This window comes from Myotis lucifugus, unplaced genomic scaffold (assembly GCF_000147115.1).
Source record: "Myotis lucifugus unplaced genomic scaffold, Myoluc2.0 scaffold_15, whole genome shotgun sequence".
NCBI lineage: Eukaryota > Metazoa > Chordata > Mammalia > Chiroptera > Vespertilionidae > Myotis > Myotis lucifugus.
Window position 1 is genome coordinate 1,126,055 of NW_005871063.1, and position 6,382 is coordinate 1,132,436.

Genomic DNA, 6,382 nt, shown 5'->3' on the forward strand with positions numbered 1-6,382 from the left:
TTACTCTAAGAATGGAAGGATAGCTCAGTGTTAGGAAATTTATTAATATAATCCACCATATTCATAGATTGAAGGAGACAGAAGTCATATAATTACTCCAGATGTTGAAATGTGATAAAATTTAACATCCTTTCTAATAACAACTCTCAATATTGGGAATAGATGGATATTGTTTCTTTAACATGATAAAATAAATGTCTTTCATATTAAACATCAACTTTATCATTACTGGAAAAATACTAGGAGTATTTTCATTAAATCAAGAATCGGACAATTATCACTAGAATTATTTAACATTTTTCTAAAAGCCCTTGGCAACACAATTAGATAAGAAAAAGAAATGAAATATAAAATAGCAAAGAGAAAGAGCTAAAATTATGGGTATCAGAAACCTCAGAGAATCAACTGTAAAATTATAACATTTTAAATGAATTTTGTCTAGATGTGTTAGACAATATGTAGAATACAGTCATTCTCACATTTTGTTAGTGAGAGTTTAATTGGATATAACTTATATGGAGGATACCTTGGTAATGGTTATCATAATTAAAATATGCATAAGCTTTGACCCAACAATTTGATATATTCTTATACTTACACATATACAAATGACATAGATACAGAATACTTATTGTAGCTTTATTTGTAATAAATGATTAGAGGCAAGCACCTGTGAATAGAGGCCTGGTTAAATAACTATGATATATCATTCAATAGAATGTTATATAGTCAGTAAAAAGAATAAGGCCGCTTTATTGTGTTGAGTATGGAACTACCTCCAACATATGTGAGTAAGCAACAAGAGGGAGATGTAAACCCATGTATAGAAAACAAAGAAATGAAAAAAAAAAGACAGAATTTCCTTATGTGGCCTATATTTAAATACCTAAGGAGCTACCAAAAACGGTTGCCTCTGAGTGGAACTGGGTGACTCAAAGAAAAGGGTGAGAAGAAGAAATTGTCTCTTCTTTTGCTATATGATTTTTAGTATTAATTGTTAGTAAAACAATTAAAAAGTAGTTGCGAAATGAAAAAGCTAGAAACAACAAAACCCCAACAATAACAGAAAATCCACTGCCTTCTAAAGAAATGAAAAAGAAATTCAAATGGAACCTCTTTGGTAGCTATGTAAAAAACCACCCAAAGCTTAATGACTTAAAACAATAAAAATGTATTATGTCTCATGATTCGGTGGGTTGACTGGGCTCAGCTGGGCAATTCTTCTGCTCACAGGTATAAATTGAGGTCACTCAGCAGCTGCACTCAGTCGGGAGCATGGCTGCCGCTGGAATGCACAAGATAACACTCAACCTCCAGGACCTTTCTGTGTTCCCGCTCATCATTCAGTAGTCCCAGAGCTTCTTCACAGCATGGCAGCTGGCTTCCAAGAGCACAAAAGCAAAAACCACCTGCATTTGAGGGCTTGGACCTGCAACTGGCATACTGTCATTTCCTCTACATTATACTACCGGTTAAAGCAAGTCACAAGACCAAACCAGACACAAGGGGAGGGGAAATAGACTCCATTGCTTAATGGCAGGAATGACAAGGAATTCGTGGTCATCTTTAATCCACTGCAGACCTCCACATTGGCTCAGCTCAAATCATCACAGTTATTGCAATAGGTATTAGGAATTACTCTTTCAAGTGTTAATAAATCTGGGTCAGATCATCATATGTAACTTCTAATAGCTGCTGTTTCTCCAAACAAAATGGCTCAATTTCTGGCCTTAGAAAATTTAATGTGATAGACTCTTAAAATTCAAGAGCTGTTTTAAAAACTATTTAAAATTCTGCTGCATTTATATAGGTCTGTTTTGTAGATACAAAGATCAGGTGGCATATTTATAAATCTAGAGAAAGTAGGTGAAGTGAATTTTAATCAACCTGTATTTAAAAAAGGAAAGCCAATATATTTCTGTAAAGAAGATGAGTATATCTGGAAGGCAAAAACAACCATAAATCAGAGGTGTCAACTAGCTCTATTACTAACAATAGAGAAGAGCCTACTCTGGATGCCTGGCCCAGGAACACGGCAAAGCCTTACTGGCCACCAGGAGTTTCAGTGGCTTCCTGGGAGGGCTGATGAAAGAGACCTGGGACTGGAGATAAGACGTCCAGTCCATTGGAATGAAGAGATGCTATTGGGCATAATCCAGACTTCTCATGGGTCCTCTACTGTGTCTTACTCTTTCTTACCTCTGAGTTTTTGCTGATAACCATTCCTGTTTATCACAACGCTCTCCTCTCTCTCCTCCCCACATTTTTCCTGTTGACGCAACTAATTCCTCTTCATCCTTTAGGTAATGGGATTCTAGCTTCATTCCAAAAATTAGGTCAAGAGCTCTTGGGGAAATTCCTACTTCTGTTTAATTTTCCAGAGGCTATCTTACTTCTTCTCTGGGGTCTTAACCCCCCACAGCCATGTCTGTACACAAAAACCAGCTTCCCTGACTCTGATCAATTAGTCCAGGGGCAGACACTACACTCAAGATGGACCAAAGGCATTCCCTGTTGGGCTGAAAGACTTGGAGTATTGATAACTAAGTCACATTGATGAAGCACGTTAGAAGGAAGATCCATAAACTTCTGCCAGAGAGGTGGAGCTAATTTGAGTCTTGTACCTGTTTATCTCTTCCTTATATCTTCTTAGACACCTCTATGATTTTCCCATGCAATCCTTTCTTTGATAAAGCTATACAGACTTGCCTATAATTCCCAATCAAAGACAACAGAAGCCCTAGCCCATTTAGCTCAGTGGACAGAGTGTCAGCTTGCAGACCGAAGGGAACCCTGGTTCAATTCTGGTCAAGGGCATGTACCTCGGTTCCTGAGCCTCACTCTCTCTTCTGTGAAATGGAGATAAAATAGAGCATTCTTCATGAAATGAATGTGAGAATTAACAAGCACATAGTAAATGTTATTATGATAGCTATCTTTAACCCTGTAATAAAAGATAAAATTATTTTATAAATTCAGATTGGTTAGTATGGCAGTTTTTTTAAAAGCTGCTACAAATTCCTTGACACTACTCCATTGGAAGTGGTGTCTATGTCTCCATCAGGGCCCTGGTCAGGGTAAGTGCAGAAGACAACCAATCAATGTGTTTCTCTCACATCGATGTTTCTCTGTCTTTCACTTTCCCTTCTACTCTCTCTAAAAATCAATGGAAGAATATCTTAGGGTGAGAATTAAAAAAAAAAGAAAACATAATGTATACCAAATAGAATGAACTCATGCGTACATGTACAAGACATGTGTAAGTATTTGTTCTGTTTCCTTTTTCAGTACTAAAATGAAGGCTCTGTGAAGACAGGGGAGATGTTGTACCTTGTTTGGCATTTTATCTTAAACACCAAGCAGAGTATTTGGCACATGATAGGTGCTTCATAAATATTTGCTGAATGAATAAATAAATGGAAATACAAGGTTGATGTAGTTCTTTCCGAAGTACCCAGGAAAGAATGAGACTTCATTATGTCTGGGCAGGAGGGTTAAGGGACCATCATGCGTTTGGATTACAAGTTGGTAAGAAATGCTTTGAATGTCAACCCTTGATTGAATCGCTGAGGGGACCACAAAGCTCAGCCTTTGGAAAATATCCTATATATCCATAGCAAAAAGCTTAAAGTACGAATTTCCTGTTTACCTTTGGATGCCAAGATCAGCTGAAATCGCTTTCTTACCGTAGACAGAAAAATCTCTTTAAACATGTGCTGGGCAGGAGAGGAGGATGGTAGCTCCGTGAAGCAGTGGGCCCTGCGGGGCTGTGTGGCCCATCACTGATTAGCGAGAAGACAGCTGTGCAACAGGAAAAATGCTGGCGGTCTCCTGTGGTTGGTGTGTGAGGTCAGAGCATCCATGACAGCCATTTGCAGCAGGGAGTAGCCAGGGCCGGATGGAAATGAGGGGCTAGAGGAGGTCCAATTTTCTGTCCACTCCAATTCTCTGGAAATAGGGCTGAGAGGGTTGAAATTTCAGTATCCAGAATGATTCTACAGCCACAGAGTTCTGGGGTTGCCCCCAATCTATTAGCACATCCAAGCTGGTGTCCCAAGGGTTACACTATCTTAGCTGCATGCCGAGGTTTTCTAGTAAGAAGTAGGGAACTTGTAGGACACAAGTTTTTAATTCATCACAGAGGTGGGTCTCTTTGCATTTTTGTATTTTTTGTAGGACATGAACCTGCTGGACAACTGGGTCAGATGTATGAAAACTGAGTTTAAAAAATGGACGCTTTGCATTTCTGTGCTTTAACTATCTACTTTTTAATTGCCTTGAAAGTGAAACAACTACTTTGCATTGGAATATGTCTTGATAGCAGCCCAATGCTGGATGCAAAAACATCCCTGAACTTTGGAATGATAGCCAACTTAGAATCAAAGACGAAAGCCTGATTTCCCAACATTCACAATACAGTAACTAACCCTCAAGCCTCATGACTCACCTCATTCTTCCTGGGGAAGGTTCCAGCTCCGCAAGTTCAAGCCTGTCCCAACCTGTTAGGAAAAGACTCTTCCAACGCACAGGTGTCTATGTAGAGGTGAGACATTTTGTTCAATTGCTGTGGGCCTGAGACCATCAAATCTGTTTAGTAGCAATTTTATCTAAAACATTTCTTAATATTTGGTAAAGATCCGTAGCTTTTAAATTTTGCTTAACAATTCTTAAACAGCCTCCCTGTCCGTAGCTAAGGAGAAATTACATAACCCAGTGGTTAAGCTCCTATGGTCTACAGCCAGACAATCTTGGTTCAAATCTCCATTGTCCTGTTCATTTGGGTGTGGCCAGTTCCTTATTCTTCCTGAGCCTCACTCTCTCTTCTGTGAAATGGAGATAAAATAGAGCATTCCTCATGAAATGAATGGGAGAATTAGCAAGCACATGTTATTATGATAGCTATCTTTAACCCTGTAATAAAAGATAAAATTATAAATTCAGATTGTTTAGTATGGCAGTTTTTTAAAAACTGCTACAAATTCCTTGACACTGCTCCGTTGGAAGTGGTGAGTGGTGTCTATGTCTCCCTCACTTGAATCTGATCAGGTCTGTGACTTTTTTGACCTTGACTGTGTGGGCAGTGACACTCTGTGACTTGCAAAGCGAGGTCCTGGAAGAACATGCAGCTTCTGCCTTGCTTGCTGGAACACTGAGCTGCCAGGGACTCGTCTCACTGGAGAGGCCACTGGAAAGCACTCTGGGTGACAGCCCAGCCTAGGAGGAGGCATTTTGGAAGTGGATCCTCCAGCACCAACTTTTCTAGCTCTTAACTGCTGGAGTCCACCCAGCTGAGTTCCAAGTCATTCCTGCTGTCCCTGTCCATATTCCGGACTCCATGAACTGTGAGCATAATAGAATATTATTTTATGACACTAGATTTGGCAAAAATTTGGCATACATAACCATAGATATATGGAACATTTAGAAAATCATGGGCTTGGGGGTAGTAATGGGAGAAAGGGAAAATTAACCATATCAGAATCAGCAGATCCAAGCTTGATCTGTGTGCATATTTTTCAAACATATATCAGTTTTTAATGATGACAAAGTTTGTACTTTCTTCTTTCTAAGCTAAAAGTCCTGTGTTAATCTGAAGGATCTGCACAAATAGAATGCCATATAAACAATGGCAAGGCCCCAAGGGGAAGCACACTAGCCAGGGTAGACAGAGCCTTCTCTTCTGTTCTTGAGAGAACTGAGGGGAAATGAAAGCTGAATAGAAAAGCTCTCGGTTTCCAGGGGTGGGGAACCTTTTTTCTGCCACAGGCCATTTGGATATTTATAACATTACTAGAGGCCCGGTGCACAAAAATTTGTGCACTCGGGGGGGAAGGGGGGGATCCCTCAGCCCGGCCTGTGCCCTTTTGCAGTCTGGGACCCCTCAGGAGATAACGACCTGCTGGCTTAGGCCTGCTCCTGGGTGGCAGAGGGCAGGCCCTGGTTGCACTCCAACCTATCAGATCAATATTGCAGAGATTCCTAAAATTAACGTGTTGAGGCAGTATTATCAGTCATGCACAGAGCAGGGCAGATTGGGAGGTTGCGATGCCACCCTCAGTCACGCTCAGGATAGGGCTGATTGGGGGGTTGGGGCACCGCCCCCTATCACACTCAAGGCAGGGTTAATGGGGAGGTTGCGGCGCCACCCCCTGTCACACACAGAGCAGGGCCAATCAGGGGGTTGGGGCACTGCCCCCCTCCCCCGTCACGCACAGAGCAGGGCCCATCAGGGGGTTGGGGGAGCTCCCCCCTGTCATGCACAGAGCAGGGCCCATCAGGGGGTTGGGGAGCTCCCCCCTGTCACGCACAGAGTAGGTCGATAGAGGAGTAGGCACCGCCCCCTGTCACAACACAGAGCAGGGCGGATCAGGGGTTGGGGCGC